Consider the following 19,433-nt stretch of genomic DNA (forward strand, 5'->3'; position numbering starts at 1 on the left):
GTCAAGATGATATAGCATTGTGTTCTCTTAGGTTTTCTGTAAATCCTGACTCTAACCTTAAGCATAACTCTAGCCCTTATCATGTAACTCCCCATCCAATTTTTGTTTTAATTTTTCACTGATTAAGAATTTTAGCCACACGATTGGGCCGGGGAGCCAGGGAGCCAGGGAGCAGCGAGCAGCACTGGAGAGGCGGTGAGGTTGGGAAGGAGTTACCGGAAGGTCACCATAACAGGTATCCCCAAGGAGGACACTGAGTCCTGAGAGAGAGAGACCAGAGGAAGCTCGAAAACTTTCGCCAACTAGCCCACGTGGCCATAGGCAGCCCGGGGGGGACAGAGAGCCAGGAGGAGGCAGTGACTAGAGGGCCAAGAAGGAAGCACAGCTGACTCCCAGGTTGGGGAGGTGATCATATAGGCTCAAAGGCACCCTCTGCCACTGTGGCCAGGAGTGAAACTACACTGTCTCACAAAAAGAGAGGTGACAGGACCAGGCTTGACTGGAGAATAGGGAAGGGGGCCAGCCCTCCAAACATACCCACCAGGAACAGGGAAGGGACCCAGCCCCAACACACAGATAGCAAAAGTAATCTGAATTCAGAAGGCACTGCACTCTAAACCACACCAATATAAGCAAAGGAATATGGGCAAATCAAGGAAGACACTGAATCCAGGAGATATGGAAAGGATCCCTAATAAATTTCCAGTCCTCCAAAATGCACAGACCCAACAGAAGATCTTAAATTAGCCACGAGGAATAAAATGCAAGCCAGGAAATGAAAGAAAACACTAGCCAGCGAATACCATGGACAAATGTATCAACCAACTAAAAGAAGAATTGTTACAAAATATGAGAGACTCCATGCAAACAGAATTAAAAGAATTACATACAACCATAGAAAGCCAGAAGAGTAGAATCGCACAGCTTGAGAATCACATAGAACAACTCAAAGACAAACTGCAAACAAAAGACAACAAAGAAGCCAACAGAGAAATAGAAGGTAAAGCACTGGAAGTAAAAGTTCAGTATTTAATGAACAAAGACAAAAAGAAACAATCTAAGAATTGTAGGTATACCAGAAGGGGAGGAAACAGGGAAAAGAAGAACAAATAGTCAGGGAAATAATAGCAGAGAAACTTTCCCACACTCTGGAAAGACACTCGAGCAAATCCAGGAGGTCATAAAAAATCCCCAACAAAATAGACCCTAACAAACCAACACCAAGACACATAGTAATTCAAATGGCAAGAAACAAAGAGAAAGGAGGCCTACTTAAAGCAATAAGGGAGAAAAAAACCCTCACATACAAAGGAAGGAACTTTAGAATCAAACCCAGATCTCCCCAATGAAATACTTCAAGCAATGAAGACAGAGTGTAATGACATATTTAAACGACTGAATGAAAGGATATTTTTAACCTAGAGTCCAACTATCCAGTGAAACTCTCATTCACATGGGAGGGAAGACTAAAATTATTCTCAAACAAAAATGAACTCACATTATATGTGCAAACAAAACTGACCATAAATGACCTACTCAGAGATGAATTACACAATCCAAACCCCTGATTGTAATGACAACCACCCTAAACAACACAACTACCAACATCCCTCTCTGTCAATAAACTCCTTAAATGTTAATGGACTAAAACTCTCCCCATTAAAAGATATAAAATAGAGAACTGGATTAGAAAACATAAAAACAGACTTTTGCTGCCATACAAGAAACACACCTACAAGTACAAGATACAGCACAAGCTTAGAATAAAAGGATGGAAATCAAATTATCCAGGCCAATGGAAATTAAAAAAAAGCAGGGACAGTCATTCTGATATCAGACCAAATTGCATTCAACCTCAAAAAAGTGATCAGAGACAAAGAGGGTCACTACTACTGATCAGGGAACACTAGACCAAGAAGTGCTAACACTGGGTTCATATCTACGCACTAATGCAGAGCCAGCAAAATATGTACGTCAACTGCTTGCAAAACTGGAGAAACATATGAAAGGAAATATGATAGTAGTTGGAGATCTTAATGCTCCACTATCACCACTGGACAGATCCACCAGACAGAAAACTAACAAAGAAATAAGAGCCCTCAATGAAAAACAAGAAGAACTAGGGACTAATAGACCTTATATAGGGCCCCTCCACCCCCAGAAAACAGAATACACATTCTTCTCAAAGTCCACTTGGAAACCTTCTCCAGAAAACCATGCCTTAGGAAGCAAATCTAACCTGCATAAAATCACAAAAGGTAAGGATCATAAGAAGCACTACTGTCAGAATCACTATGCAACAGAGGTCAAAATTGACTGTAAAAGAAGCAATGGAGAAAATCCAACACCTGGAGATTAAAACAACATGCTGCTCAAAAATAGCTGGATCAAAGATGTACTCAAGGAAGAAATAAAAGATTTCTCTGATGACAAACAACAATGAAGAAACTACCTGTCAAAACTTGTGGGACAGAGCAAAAGCAGTAATCAGGGGAAAACTCATAGCAATACAATCCTATGTCAGGAAAGAGGAAAATGACAAAATTAGCAGCTTAAAGGACCACCTTAACAGCAACAAAGAAACCCAAACACAACCAGAAGACAGGAAATAATAAAAACCAGAGCAAAATAAACAACATAGAAAGTAAGAAAACAATACAGAAAATTAATGAGACCAGGAGTTAGTTTTTTGAAAGAATAAACAAGATAGACCACTGGCAAGACTCACCAAAAAAGAGTGGACAAACTAAGATGGCATCTCGGGGCTCAATCACACGAGATACCATAACCAGCTTGCACTACGAGAATGTCCCGATAAAACTCTTTACCATACCCTTTATCTCTAGGTTATATCTTCATATAGGACTTGAAGCACGTGACCACCCAGACCACCGGAGCAGCAATTGTGACCTACAGACTTATACTACAGGCCATACTTATTGAACACATTCAAACAAACTAGCATTCCCTCACTCTTTTCTCTAGTCTTCTCACTATTTTTTCTTTTTATTCTTTTTCTCTCCTTTTCTTTTTAATTTATTTTCTCTTTTCTTTACTGCCCCTTTCATACACTTTCCCCTTTGCCCCCTTTGAAAATCCAACTATCCCTTCACCCCTCAATCCAATACAGATTCCCCACCTTATTAAAACTCTTCACCCTCAGTTACTAATCCATTAGATATCAAGAATGACCTCCTACCCTAGCGAACCAGTACCCAGTACCCAAGCAAAGGGACAACCAGTCAAATCCACACCAGGCCCCCCTAAGAGAAAGGCAACCAACTTCCCTGCTGACTCATGCTGTGTGGCCCTCCTTACCAACACTTCCTTATGTGGACTGTTACTTGAAAATGGAATTAGCTCTACAAGTATCCCCCAATGCATGAACTCTTCCAAAGTCCTCCCTGCCCACAAATCTTTTGCCAATCTCAAGAAAGGTCAGGTTCGGGAGAATGAAAAGGCGCCTGGGAACCCACACACCACAAGAAAATCTCAAAAGACCAATTGGGGAAATCTGTACTACCATCATAAGTATAAGACCGGTATTACATCACCTCTTTACCTGCTTTTCCCCAAATGCAAGATACTTTCTTGCATCACCTTGATCCTTTAATTAATTTTTTATTTTATTTCTTATAATCTTTTTTCTTTTCATATATATACATGAGCACATATATTTTTATTTCTATTTTTATCTTTTTTGCTTGTGTGACCTGTTTTTGTTTTCTTCTTTCTCCACCCTCAAATGCACCAGCAATATAATGTAGCACCATTTCTCCCTGCAAAGGCACACTAAAAAAGGGGGAAATCTTATGTATAAAAACAAGCTCTTATTTATTAGGGATAAGAACTCATACTTGTTTACAATACAGGGGTATCACCCACCTTGAGAATATGTCACGTGGACCCAACTTAGACCCAGGTGATTAGACACCAACCATTCAGCTTGAACCCTGGATCACAGACATAAAAATGACATTACTTCCTCACAACAGCCACAGGAAACAAATCCCAACCGGGACATCCTTAATAGTGCTCAGACACCAACAAGTGCCAGCCCTAATATGATACCCTGACAATGAAAAAAATGGGAACAACTTGACCTAAGAACAAGTTATCTTACCTCACCAGCTAACGATAAGACAAAATCAGAAGACTTGTCACCTGATAGAACAATGGCCAGATTGCATGTATCCTGGGACCAATAAAAAGCCCTAGTCTAGGGCGTAAGCTATGACCTGCATATCAACTGTGATCCCTAGTTCCAGAGGTCTGTCTGAGACTAATGCAATGGAAGGAGACTTCTGGAAACATAATGAAAGACGCTATCCCAGGCCCCTTCCTAGGATCAGCACAAAGATCAGGACCGCCAACCACAGAAGACAGATTAAAATGACACTGAGGGAACAGAACTTCTAGAACCACAAAGAAAGACATAATCATAAGTTCAACTACTTGACTCATGCAGATACCAAGACCTCTAGATACAGAGGTCTGATTTTATCATCCAGGATGGAGCAGAAGTCTTTCATACACCACAAAAGCACCAAGGAAAGAGTAAATGAAACTGAAAGGAGTCTATAGTTAATCCCATGACAATATACTTCAAGGGTGGAGAAACCCTGTATCTCTTAGGCAAAAAAACATTCCTTTTCGGATGACCCCAATATTTACTGTGCATATGGAAGAGGGAAAAAAAGCATAAAACAATTATTATTATTATTATTTACTTACCTATTTTTTGTTGACTTCATTGTTGTGGTTTGGCTATTGAAGTGGATGTCTCCATTTATATTTATTTATTTATTTATTTTCTTATGTGCTCTGCCACATTTTTTATCTCAATACCATGGCTTTTATATTGCGCTTACCTTCTTTTTTTTTTTCTTTTTTGGAATGCTCACTGGATATTTTATTTGACAGTTCTTTATGTACTGTTTTTTTTTTTGGGGGGGGGGCCACACCCTGTGACGCTCAGGGGTTACTTCTGGCTATGCGCTCAGAAGTTGCTCCTGGCTTCTTGGGGGACCATATGGGACGCCGGGGGATCGAACCGCGGTCCGTCCTAGGCTAGCGCAGGCAAGGCAGGCACCTTACCTCCAGCGCCACCGCCCGGCCCCCTCTTTATGTACTGTTGTGGTGTTTCACCTTCTTTTTCTCCTTCATCTCTCAAACCAAGGATGAAAGCCTCTAGAAGGACTCTGCCTTTTTTCTTTTTTTTTTCTCCAGGTTTTTACTTTTCTCTTCTTCAAACCAAACCACATATCTTGAGCTATCCAATGAGGGGGGGAATAAGGGAGGTACCAAGACCAAACAAGCGTAAGACCACTAAGTAGTAAGCTAGGCACAGAGGGGACCACTTACTCTAGCAGCTCCAGGGGTGAGGGAAGGGGATATGGGAAGTAGGACGGGAACAAAAGTGGAGGGAGGACAATTCGGTGAGGCGAATTCCCCTGATTTTATGTTAATTCGACCCAGCTATTCCACTCCTAGGGATATACCCTAGGAACACAAGAATACAATACAAAAACCCCTCCCTCAGACCTATCTTTATTGCAGCACTATTCACAATAGCCAGGCTCTGGAAACAACCAAGATGCCCTTCAACAGATGAATGGCTAAAGAAACTGTGGTACATATACACAACTGAATATTATGGCAGCCATCAGGAGAGATGAAGTCATGAAATTTTCCTATACATGGATGTACATGGAATCTATCATGCTCAGTGAAATAAGTCAGAAGGAGAGAGAGAGAGACGCAGAATAGTCTCACTCATCTATGGGTTTTAAGAAAAATAAAAGTCATTTTTGTAACAATCCTCAGAGACAATGAGAGGAGGGCTGGAACACCAGCTCACTCCATGAAGCTCACCACAAAGAGTGATGAGCACAGTTATAGAAATAACTACACTGAGAATTACCATAATCATGTGAATGAATGAGGGAACTGGAAAGCCTCTCTGGAGTACAGGTGGGGGTGGGGTGGGATGGAGGGAGATTTTGGACATTGGTGGCGGGAATGTTGCACTGGTGAAGAGGGGTGTTCTTTATATGACTGAAACCTTATCACAATCATGTAATCAAGATATTCAAATAAAGAAAAAAAATTAAAAAAAATATTATTGTCAACAATATGTAAGCCACTATGATTAAAATAAAAATTATATTAAAAAAGAATTTAGGCTTATCATACTGTTAATAATGATTTCTTTTGAATATAATTCACACATCACTCTCATCACCATTGTACTATATTTACAGACAATGTCATGTCAGACATTAGATTATATATGTAAGCCCCATATATACCAAAAAATAAGCATACACGACAAAAACATATTTTTTACTAATATTGCATGTACAAAAACAAAAGGATATTAATATGAACTGCCACTATTAGTATTTCAGTCACAGTGATAATTAAAAGTTTTGATAAATTGACATTTTAGGGAGAATTCAAATGTTGAAAATGCAATCAAGTAACCTGTACAAGGACTAGAAAGAGTTTCAATACATCTGTTTTATATTTACCAAACTACATAGGGCAAAATAACTCATGGCTGATATTTAACATCGAAGGTTTTTTGTTTTTTGTTTTGTTTTGTTTTACAAATAATCGAGTTACAAATGATCCATTATTATAAAACTTAACTGGTAAGAAATGGCAGTCATAATATCTTTTTCTATATTGACCATCTATTTCTTAAATATCTTAATGTTTAAACTGAACCAAGGCCAATTATTTCCAGAAGTAATAAAATAAATTTATATTAATTTTGATTCAGAAGTAATTTAGAAGATAGCATCAAAAGTCCATGCATGCTGATAATAACCGTTCACTAATAACTTCGATGTGCACTGATGATTCTCAGGGAAATTTGGCAAAGCAGTATTCAGAACCTAAAATATGTCACACATAATATGGTTCAGCATATCTCTCTTCACTAGCTAGACAATTTCTGAGTGTGTGCATTTTTCATATATAATATTATTATTCTAGAAAAAAATCAGCATTCTCTCTAATAGATGCTTACATTTTTTGTGAAAATATTTTGTTATTTCCAGTAAGTTCTGACCTTTATAAACTGGAATTTTTAAATCTTGAGGAATGATTTTGAGTGAGATGATTTTTTTCTGGTGACTAACAGGACGAGATTTTTTTGCCCCCTATCTTGAACAAATTAACCATCTCTTTGAAAACCAGGTAATGCTTTTTTAAATGTGCAATTTAAAATTTCAAACCATATTACCATTTTCCTCCCAGAAGCTTCACTGTCAGTGACTTAGTAAAACTATCATTAATCACAAGATAAGCTACAGTCATGTGGTGATTGTAATTTGGTCCCACGGAACCAAAGACAAATGATATGGAATACTATTAGCAATGATAGCTTTAATGTAGACATTCATCATGGACTCAGGTTCACTTGATGTGACTTTGGGTTTAAAAAAAAAAGAAAGGAAATTGCATCGCTGTTGAAAATTCAATTGCTATAAAATCATAATATTGATAAAATTGAACAAATGAGTGGTAGATTTTTGTTTCTCATTTTTCACTCTTAAACAAAAATAATATACAGGGGCTTTGAAGAACCCAGATGCAGTGCGATTATAATAGTAAATACTGATTATTTGTTACAAATCTAAATGCTAATAACAGAATCTGAGGAAAGTTGTCTATTTATAGGAGTAGCAGGCTGCTATATATCATCAGAAACAGGTAGGTTGCAAACAGGCTAAGGAGTCGACATAGTCTATTGGCCATATATTTCTAGAACACAGTACATTTTAGTCTTCTAAAGCAACAAAATACAGTTTTTAAGATGATATCCTTAATATCCTACTTATTTAAATTAATAATTTACATTAAGTAAAATCCAACTTAACTTATTCAATTACCATTTAGATTTGTTTTTGTTAAGAAGCTATACAAACAACACCATATATTTTCCATATGGAAATTCCTGTAACTGAAATTTGTATAGGTGCAACTGCCATTTTCTTTTTTTTTAATATAATTTTTATTTTGATCATAGTGTCTTACATATTGTTGACAATAACATTTTAGGTACATATTTACATAAAATCAGGGGGGGATTCCCATCCCCAAATTGTCCTCCCTACCCCTCCGTTTTTGTCCTACCTCCCATTTCCTCTTCCCTCACCCCCAGGGTGGCTAGAATATGTGGTCCCCTCTGTATCCAACCCACTACTTAGTAGTCTTGCACCTGTTTGGTCTTGATGCCTCCCTTATCTCCCCCTCTAACTGTAGGCAGGACTAGCTAGTTCAAGTTGCGTGGTTTTGCCTGAAAAGGAAAAGATAAATAAACTGGGGTAAGAGTCTAATACTCCCAAAATGGGTGGAATCCTTCTAGAGGCTCTCATCATCGATTTGGGAGATGAAGGAGAGAAAGAAAGTGAAACACTCCACCAGTACCAAAAAAAGTGTCAATTATCCAGTGAGGACTCCAGCTATATTGATAAGCACCACAAAAAACAGACGAAAAACAAAGCAAAACAAACAAACAAACAAAAAAAAACAAAAACAAACAAACAAACCAAAAACACACCATGGTCTTGAAATAAGAAACATGGCATAGCACATAACGAAGGAAAAGAAAAGAATAGAAAAAAAAATAAGTATAATTGGGGACAACGATTTCAATAATCACACCCAAGCAGAGAAATCGACCAAAATAGATAGGTAAAAAAGAATAATAATAACAATAATAAATGAAGGTAAAAGATATATATATGTATATATATAAAATACCAAGGTTTTGTGCTTTTTGTATTTTTGTTTTTTCCCTCCTGCCCTGGCACAGTAAATATTGGGGTCATTCGAAAAGGAATTCACATGGCCTAAGAAATATGGGGTTTCTCCGTCCTTGGAGTATACTGTCATGGGATCAGCTCTAGACTTTGCTCAGGATCATTTATTCTCCCGGTGGTGTTTTTTGGTGTGTGGAAGACTTCTGTTCTGTCCAGAGTGATACACTCAGAGCTCTGTGTCTTTTTTTTAACATCTTTATTTATACAAGTTGATTACAAGCATGATTGTGTTGGGTTTCAGTCATATAAAGAACACCCCTTTCACCAGTACAACATTCCCATTTCCAATGCCCCAAATTTCCCACCTCCCTCCTTCTTTTCCTGCCTGTATTTGAGACAAGCTTTCTACTTCTTTCATTCATTCACATTGTTATGTTAGTTTTCAGTGTAGTTATTTTTCTAACTGCACTCACCATTCTTTGTGGTGAGCTTCATATCATGAGCTGTACCATCCAGCCCTCATCTCTATTGTCTATGGGAATTATTACAAAAATGTCTTTTATTTTTAAAAACTTCCATATTCAGCAGGAAGCAAATATACAGAGTAAGCTTTAATTCTTCGTATGAAAGATAAATATATCTGCTAATTTAGGAGTAAAATAATTGTTATTGTTATTACTACTTTGCTATATTTTATATCATTGATTTTAATTCATATATTGTATTTCATATAGATCTGTTTGTCTAACTTTCTAGCTTTCTTAACTATTTATTTCTCTGATCCTGTGCTTATTATACTTTCTTCCTTGCATTCTGTAGTTAAGCATTCTATTCATACTCTAAGTCTCCATTTGAAAGTTGAAAGTTTTATTTTATAGCCCAATAAATCTGCTGTTAAACTACAGTACTGCTTCTTGGTCTTTGAGAAAATATATTTAAAAGAAATGTCTCCTAAAATATTTAATTTTTGTATGGATAAGAATATGCCTTTACATTTCATTAATATCAGTACTAATGTATGCACATTTATTACATAATTATATAAATGGTCTATATAATATAATTATAAGTTTGAATCTATTTTATATATATTTAACTCTATTTTAATGGTTCTATCTATAGTACATATACTGTTTTTATTTTCTTCTTTTTATTGGCATTTCTTTTATTGTGGGCAAAGTGAATTACAAATCTTTCACAGTAATATTTAAGGCTCATAGTACTAATGAATGAGGGGTATTCCCACCACCAGTGTTGTCCTCTCTCCCCTCCTGTTCCCAGCATGCATTCCTCTTCCCCCTCATCTACCCCCCATAATGCTAGTGCAGCTGTTCCCCTCATGTACAGCTTGATGTAAATTGGGTATCATTTCTGTTGTCATTGACTTTGGATTTTGTGTTCAAGTCTGATCATTTTTATTTCTACCAAATGGACATACAACTGTCTAGTGTTGATACCATCCATTTTTCTCCCTCCAAATATGATGCTGATCAAATTGATTCCAGTAATGTGGCTCTTTTTGAGATATAAGAAGGGATATGGGAGGAGTCTGTCTAGGTGCTTTAAGTATCCCTTTAAAAGAAGAAAGGGGAAAGAAGAAAAAAGAAGAAAAAAGTAACAAAACAAAATAAAACGAGACAGGGCAAAAACAAACCAAAATGACACAAAAACCAATAAGTGTTAGCAGAAAACTACAAAAAAGTTTAAGAAAAAAAAAGAGTAAACAAAAAACCAAAACCATCTGATAAGAAGAAACACATAAAAAAATCAAAAACAAAAATGAGAGCAAAAACAAGAAAAGAAAAAATAAAAAAGAAAACAGACCAGCAACTTTTTAAAAAAGGGTTGTACTTTGTTGTTGTTGTTTTTATTTGTTATTTTTTGCATAGGCATAGTAAACATTGGGGGAAATTAGAATTACCTTGGTCTGAGAGATACAGGGTTTCTCCACCCTTAAAGAATAGTGCCATGGGAACAAATACAGTCTCCATACTCACTCTTTTACACACCTCAAGATCTTTTTTATGTTGCCAGGAAACTTTCTGCTCTGGTGTGTGTGATGACATCCCTCCTTTACAGTTGAAGATCTTGTTATTTGCGTAGGTTATAGGATGAAGGCTAGGAGAGAGGTATTTTGTTTGTTTATGGCTCTAGAATTATTGCTTTATCACTGTTATTGTAATCAGTCTTCTCTTGTTAGTGGACTTAGTTTTTGCTCAGATCCTATGTCAGACCTAGGCTATATGTCTTTCAGCATGGTTCCAGATATTCTGCTTAGTTGCAGTTGTCAAAGTCAGACCTCTGGGATTAGAGAACATGGTTTTTGTGCGAATCTGAAGCTGAGGCCTAGTCAAGGAACTTCCTCATTGGACCCTTGCTAGGTTCTGTCCAGTCCATCTTTGTCAAGGTCAGTCTTCTGTAGATAGCAATTTGGATTTTGCTTAGGGCAAAGAATGACATGTCTCCCAGTTGTATCATACCACTAGATGGTGAGATACAGCGGTCCTCTTCTAGCTCAAGTTGTTGCCATTTCCTCATGTCAGGAAGTGCAAGTAGGTACTGGGTTGATGTTCGGAATTTCCCTGGGCGGAGTCTGGTTCTGGTGCTATTGCTGGGACCTGTGTCAGTTTCAGTTCTGGGTTGGATGGTCACTGTCTGGTCGAATCTAAGTTGGGTCCACATGACATATCTTCAGGGTGGGAGGCAAGCCTGTATTATAAAAAGTATGGATTCTTATCCCTAAAAGATAAGATAAATTATTCACCTTCAGTACTATTGTAATGCCAGAAGTTACTGAGTTTTTGTAAATAATGTGAGCATATGTCATTTGATTAAATACTAAAATGTATTATTTTTCTTGATGGGAGTATACACTTTTGGTTGACATGCATATGTTTAGTTTATTATTTAAGTTATATATTTTATATGTGTATATGTATGTAAATATATGTATATTTGTATGTGTATGTATATATATATATATATATATACATATCTCCAAGATAGAATAGTAATGACCCCTTCTGGTTAAGAGTATTACAAGTCTGGGAGAGTGCTCCTCTAACAATCCTACCTTACCTTTTTTGAAAATAGATAAATAATTAACTTATTTATTAATATTTTTAAAAAATGCATCATGTAGTTGACATAGTTAAGAATAATACATTTGTTTCCAAATAAATAAAAACAAAGTCATTGAAAAAAGAAAAAGAAAAAGTAAAAAAGAAAGAAAAAAATGTTCAAAAGGAGAAAGAAAGAAAAAAGTACAGTAAGCCAGTACATTTGTGAAGATTGTATCATCAATGATTTCATTAATACAATGACAAAGGTTTAGTAAGCTCTTATTACTAGTTGTTCATTCAGTTAAATTAGTGTGTTCTTATAGGAATGACAGTACCAAACAAATAAAGTTGTCTCGAAATTCAAAGTACTATTGCTAAAACGACTTTTAGGGGTATGTATTTAGCTGCCAGGCCTCACATAATAAGAAAGATACCTGGGGAGGCTGCCCACACTCATTTCATAAAGCTCTAATGATACCAGCAAAACAAAACAAAAACAGTGTACCTAAAGTTTGGCCAAATTGGTGTCCCTGATGGGAATCAAAAATGGACAGTGATTAGGCAGAACCATCTAGAAAATTGTGAATCAGCCGCCTGGCTTTGGCAGGGTGGGAGTTTGGCCCCCAAAGATGGAAAACTTTTCTTCTTCTTTACTTCTTCTTTATTTCTTCTTCTTCGTCTTTATTTCTTCTTCTTCTTCTTCTTCTTCTTCTTCTTCTTCTTCTTCTTCTTCTTCTTCTTCTTCTTCTTCTTCTTCTCTTCTTCTTCTTCTTCTTCTTCTTCTTCTTCTTCTCCTTCTCTTTCTCTCCTCCTCCTCTTCTCTTCTTCATTCATTTCTTCCTTGTTTTCTTCTTTTTTCTTCTTTTCTTCTTCATTCTTCTTTTTTCTTCTTCCTTTTTCTTCTTTTCTTTTTCTTTTTCTCCTTCTCCTTCTCTTTCTCTTTCTCATTCTCCTCCTCCTTCTCCTTCTCATTCTCCTCCTCCTTCTCCTTTCTTGTTTTTGTATTTTTAGCCATACCCTGCAGCACTCATTGGTTACTCCTGGGTTTACACTCAAAAATTGCTAATGGCAGGCCCAGAGAAATAGCACAGGGGCGTTTGCCTTGCAAGCAGCTGATCCAGGACCAAAGGTGGTTGGTTCGAATCCCGGTGTCCCATATGGTCCCCCGGGCCTGCCAGGAGCTATTTCTGAGCAGACAGCCAGGAGTAACTCCTAAGCATCGCCAGGTGTGGCCCAAAAACCAAAAAAAAAAATTGCTAATGGCTCGGGAACCATATGGAATGTTGGGGATCAAACTCAGATCCATTCTGGGTCAGCCATGTGCAAAGCAAAAGCCCACAGGTACCTATTCTATGCTATCCACTCTGTCCCCTTGAGATATCATTGTTGATCCATTTATTCAACAAAAAAAATATATACAGAGAGTTATATTCTGCCTGCCATCTACAGTGTGTGTTCTTAGTATGAAATATTCAGATATGAATAAAATAGATATAAATCCTTAACTCTATGCAATTTAAATTTAAGAGCTAAGTGGTAGAAGGTTACTTGTTCTATAAAAGATACTGTAAATAACTTTACATTTAAGTAATGTGTCAAACTTTGAAAATAACATGCATGTTGATCACAGCTGCAAATTAAAGTATAGCTCTTTAGCCACCATTTTTATGTAATCATTTTTCTTTTCGTGATCTAAAAATAAGCATTATCACAAATATGACATTTCTTTAGTCATCTGAACATGATTACTAATTGCTTGCTCTAAATAGTAACTGAGTCACTTCAACTTTTTTATCAAGTGTAATTTAAGTATCCTCTGCCATCATCTTAGTTTAGTTTAATTGGTTGTTATTTTCTTTATATGTACTATAACATTGTCATTGTAATATTTTAAATGTATTATCAAGTTAATTTTGATTATTCAATTATATTCTAGAAAAGTTATTTTCTGCTTCAAAGTTATCAGCCAATCTTTATTTATCATTGTGTTTATATAATAACATAAGTTCAAATAAAATAAAAAAGAAATATTAAGTTGTGCAAATATGAGATCTGTACTCTTAATTTAACTCTGATACTGATTTTATGCATTCAAATTCCATTAGAATTCATAATGCGGAGCCAGCGAGATGGCTCTAGAGGTAAGGTGTCTGCCTTGCAAGCGCTAGCCAAGGAAGGACCGCAATTCAGTCCCACAGCGTCCCATATGGTCCCCCCAAGCCAGGGGCAATTTCTGAGAGCTTAGCCAGGAGTAACCCCTGAGCATCATATGGGTGTGGCCCGAAAAGCCAAAAAACAAAAAAGAATTCATAATACATGTGTAGTATATCTAAGATATATTACTATTTCTAACAATTATTTTTCCTTGTTTATTTTATATTAATTTTGTTCATATGTTGCATCTTTTTGTAATAATTTTATGGTAGTCATTTGCTAAAAGGTAAGTTTCAATAAATCATAATTTTTATTATGAAACAAACACAATGAACATGGTTATGTTGTTAGTACTTTTTCTTTTTAGCCTCTGGTTAAATGCTAGTCAATGTTTCCTTTTAAAACTTGAATATATTTTGTTCACTAGCTCATTATCTCTTTGGTATCAGTTGAGTCAACTGCTGTTCTTACGGAGGATCCATGTGACTTCATGTATAATGTTTCTTTTAGAAGTCCTGAATTGTGAACAAGGAGGTGTGCCATTTTTATAAGGACCACATCTCCTAAGCCACATTCTAGGTTTTCTTAAGACTATTTCTATTAACACCATCCCAAGCTATCTGGACATACTAGGTAGCTTATCTGGAAAAGTCACAAGGGAGCACTGTGAAAGTACCCTAGATAATAGCTAATAATTTTATAGATTTTCAGAAGCTAGAACCTCCTTATATCCCCTTCCTATATAATCTCAATCATGACCTTGGGTATGGTCATCTTCTCTGGGAGATAGCCCTGATCAATCAGTATAGGGCTTGTGAATGATGAAATAAAGTTTTTGTTTGGCTTTATTCATTCTCTAACCTAACATCATTTAATTAACTGTATATGTACTTAGATGTGGGTTATTTAAAGATTATTCTAATTGGAGTTTGTGGAGTTTTCTATGCTTCAATAAAATATTTCCATGAACTTTGAGAATATTTTATTCATTATTTTTTGGGATATTTTTCTTGCTAATGTAACAGTATTCTCTTTATCTGGTTCTTCCTTTATTCTTAATTTGCCAATTCTGTTCCTTTTGTGATACCATTGTCCACTTCTCTAATTCTCCATTCTCTCACTCTGGATTAATTAAATTAATCTATTTACAAGTTCACTAGTGTTATTTTTCTTCTTGCTGAATTTTGACTGTAGAAATTTTTATGTTTAAATTTATCTAGGAGACTTTTATATTAATTTTTATGGGGGAGGGTCATACCTATCAGTGTTCAGGGGTTACTCCTGGATCTATGCTCAGAAATCACTCCTGGCAGGCTCAAGGAACCATATGACATGCCAGGATTCGAACCACTTTCATTCTGCATGTAAGGCAAATGCCAGACCTCCATGCTATCTCTTCATCCTTTCATTGATATTATTATTTCAATTCATATTATTTTATTTGAAAATTTATATTTAATCTATTACTATAATGTTTTATATTTTGTCAATTGCTGTTATCCTTTTTACTAATTTTTATAATTATTCTACATTTCAAAATTATCTTTCTCGTGAAATAGTGATTATGCTTTTTATAAATGCTTGGGAAAAGAATGTCATTTAGTTAAGTATCTTCAGATGATCCAGGTCCAGATATATGTTGCCTCTCTGACACACACTTTATATATAAAATATCATAAGCATAGTGCTTAAATATTTATTAAAAAGAAACAACAATAATCTAAAAATGCTAGAAATAATTAAAAAGTCTAAGACTTACTTTAAGGGATTATTTCTATAGTATGTTACTAGAGAAGTTTCTCTGATTGTGTAGAGCACCTGAAGCCATGAGGAGGAGCCAGATCATCCTCTCCTGAGTGTGAAGCTGGCTTTAGGTATCATTTCTGCAACTGCCTCTTGCCATTGATGATAGTTCTCCCTTTTCTCCGAAAAGGGTAAAGGGAGAGGATGGTTAAAATTAAAAAAAAAATTCTGGAGGGATAGTAAAACAAGTAGGATACTTGCCTTGCATGCAGAAAATCTTTCTTTGATCTCCATTTCATAATATTCTCTAAGCTCCATCAGGTGTGATCTCTGAGCATAGAGTCAGAACTAAGCCAATGCACTGCTGTATGATCCCAAAACAAAAGAACTGGTCAGGCTGGGAAAATCTATGCTGGCCCAGTGGGGCCCGACTGTGAGAAACTGTGAGTGCTGCCTGTGTGTGTTTGTCTCCTATCCTGTCTCCCAAACCTCTTGAGAGTGGGCCGAAAAGGGCCCAGAAAATTCACTCTCCCAAAGGCACATTCAAGGGGCCGAAACGCCAAAGGGCTGCTTCCTAAAGTGAAAAACGGCTCTAAGCAGTACTTCACAGAAGGCAAGTCCCCTGTTTGTGATGTCAGGCTGGGAAATTGATGCTGGCACAGTGTGGCCCAACTGTGAGAAACTGTGAGTGCTGCCTGTGTGTGTTTGTCTCCTGTCCTATCTCCTAAACCTCTTAGGAGTGGGCCAAAAAGGGCCCAGAAAATTTGCTCTCCCAGAGGTTCCAGGAGAGCACGACTGCTCCTCTTCGCTATGCATCCCTGCGCTCTTTCTAAGGAAAGAACACCACTGCAACAAGAAGAAAAATCACACTAAGAACTGAGCTGGATCACTGAAGCCCAGCATCTCTACCCAGACTGTCTTCTCTGCTGCGTGCTCATGCCTAAGATTTGATCCTGTGTGAGGCTTCATCCACAAAGGGCTCCCCTTCCTTGGAGATAGGTCGACCCACCCAGAAAGGGCAGAGCCAGAGGAGCATGGCCGCACACATCATTTAGCCAATAAATACCACAACAACACGTAGAAAAACCCACAATACAAGTGTGACAATGGAGAACAACACAGGCCAGCATCAGACATAGAGAATCAAGATGACAATTCTGATGACCAAAAAATGGCCAACCAACTAATCAATCTCTCAGATAAGGATTTTAGACAAGAAATATGGAAGATGCTCAAAGAACTCAAAGAAACCATGGATTGAGTTGAACAGAACATATGAAGACAGAAATCACAAAACTCCAAACTGAAATAACAAGTCAAATAACAGGCCTGAAAAACTGGCTGACCACTTAGTCCAGGGGACTGAGATACCCCACGCCAGGCAGGTCTTCAGGGCCACGCCTGGTTAATCAGGCCCTGGGGGGAGGGGGGAGAAATTCCTCCCTATGCATCCACAAACTACAGAGGCAGGGCTGCACCCTGACAGTTCTTCTGTTTCTCTTCAGCTGGTATGTTGTGGGCTCTGGGCAGGACAGCTAGCCATAGGCTCCCTGAGCTGACCACTTAGTCAAGGGGACTGAGATCCCCCCAACCCCAGACTGGACCCCATTCAGGAGCTCTCTTCTGACTATTATTCATTTACAAAAGCGCATAGGCACATTTGCACCCATGCAGCATATATACTTTTTAACAACACCCCAAAAATATTCTTAATTCTTGACTGTTTTTAGGAAAAAAATGGAATTCCCTAGATTTGGAGTATAATATTCAAATAGGTCTCTAAAATCAATGTATATGTAGACGTGACATACTATACAGTGTCTTCTCTGACTACCAAGCCTAATCCATAAACAATTCATCTATACAATGTATATATCCCCTCTGATATATTTCCCCTCCTCCACACAGATACCCTTCCACCCCCTCATTTCCCTATCTGGATTTGTTACCTTCCCCTTAATTAACGCACTTTACCTTCAGTTCTTCAATTTGTTAGGCATAAAGACCGACCTCCTGCCCCAACAGATTCTGCCCTTTTGCACACCCCTACAAAGCTCATTATTACTCCTTAACTCTCCCACCCACAACCATCAGTACCTCACATTTACCCTTTTTAGCTTCAGTACTACACAGTTCTAATCACAGACCAAAGTCGTGCATTGGATTTAACAACCCCCAACTATTTCAAAAGACATAAAATGGACACATATGTCTTTTGAATATTTATATGTATTTTCTTTAACAGCTATAACTATTTCTATATATTATTTTACCATGATGATTCTACCCACTGTTTATCTTGTCTTCTCTTTGTGAGCTGTTCAATAAGGAATTTTGGTGGAAGAGTCCCTCAGTTTAATGCTTATGATTGAACCATGTCATGGGGATTGTAGGACTTGTTCTTATGGCCCTCATATGCGCTGATAACGCCATGTGGCATTGTTCCTTGTTTGCATAGGCACATTAAAATGGGAAAATACTATACATACAAATGAGTTTCTATCTAATAGAGATTTGAACACACTAATCTTATAGTGCAATGGTACCTTACACCCTGAATATTGATATAATGACCTGGCACAGGCCTCAGAAGAATGGGCATCCTCTAGTCACCCCTGAACCAGGGAAGCACTCTACGAAACATCCAAGGTTTTTTATAACAACACCTGGAAGCAGTCTTCTACCAGGGAAGACCCTACCACAGCTCTGACATCGACCTGCTCAAAAGAGACTTCCCTTAACACTCAGAAGATTTGACAACAACAATAAACTGCTAACAGGACAGGGTTCTCAGCATTGCCCTTTAATTGTGAGGTGAAACAAGAGGATGCTATGCACAATCTGGACTGCAATATAGGATATGCAGATTCCAGGATCTTTAATACAGAAACATGATACGAACAACAGAGACTGTGTAAAAAATAAAAGTGTATAGGCACTACAGACAATGACCTGGATTGGACAAATTAGTTTGCCTGGAGCCTAGACTTGGTCTTATGCCAGGAAACTTCAGGGGTAGGGTCTCCTTGTATTTAGGCCAAAGCTTTCCATGTCCCTCATATTTTGGTGGGCCTATGCAAACAATAATTGCCACTCTAACACCATTTTTACTGTGCTCCTTTGACTCTAATCCTTAAGAAAAACAACCAACTTAAACTTTTGAGGTTAACTTAAACTAATATGCATATGCATGGAAATGTAAAAAAGTAATTTGCCGTTAATGTTTAAGGAGTTATATAAGTTTTATGTCTTTAGATTGCTTTGTGTGCTGCTAAGAAATATTATGTACACAATCTGGGGACTTGAGGGACAAAGTAATTGTACATGGGTTCTGTTCTTTTATTTTTAGTGTTCTTTGGCTGAAAGTTCAAAGTTAAGATATCAGCAATGGGACTACTGAAAATTCTGTTTATGGGTGATTGTCCTTCCATTGTAACTTTACCTTGTACTATTTCTTTGCATCTTTCTTCTCATAATTAAAAATAAAAAAATGAAAAAAATGAAAAACTCAATAAACTAATTGAATGGCAAAATGGACATGCTCTCCAAAAGGCTAACAGGAGCTGAGAATAGACTTGGTGCTGTGGAAGGTGATATAAATAACAACTCCATACAGCAGGAGAGAATGGAAAAAAAATTAAACAAATGAACAATGGAAAAATTAGACAAAGAATGGGAACATATGAAAATAGAAGTCTAT

General features: G+C 37.1%; 1 pseudogene; it reads left to right on the forward strand.

Moving 5' to 3' along the window:
• Positions 1–15,740: 15,740 nt before the first annotated feature.
• On the forward strand, positions 15,741–15,942 carry LOC126031512 (uncharacterized; annotated as a pseudogene).
• Positions 15,943–19,433: the final 3,491 nt, after the last annotated feature.

This window comes from Suncus etruscus, chromosome 15, assembly GCF_024139225.1.
Source record: "Suncus etruscus isolate mSunEtr1 chromosome 15, mSunEtr1.pri.cur, whole genome shotgun sequence".
In the NCBI taxonomy this organism is placed as follows: Eukaryota; Metazoa; Chordata; class Mammalia; order Eulipotyphla; family Soricidae; genus Suncus; species Suncus etruscus.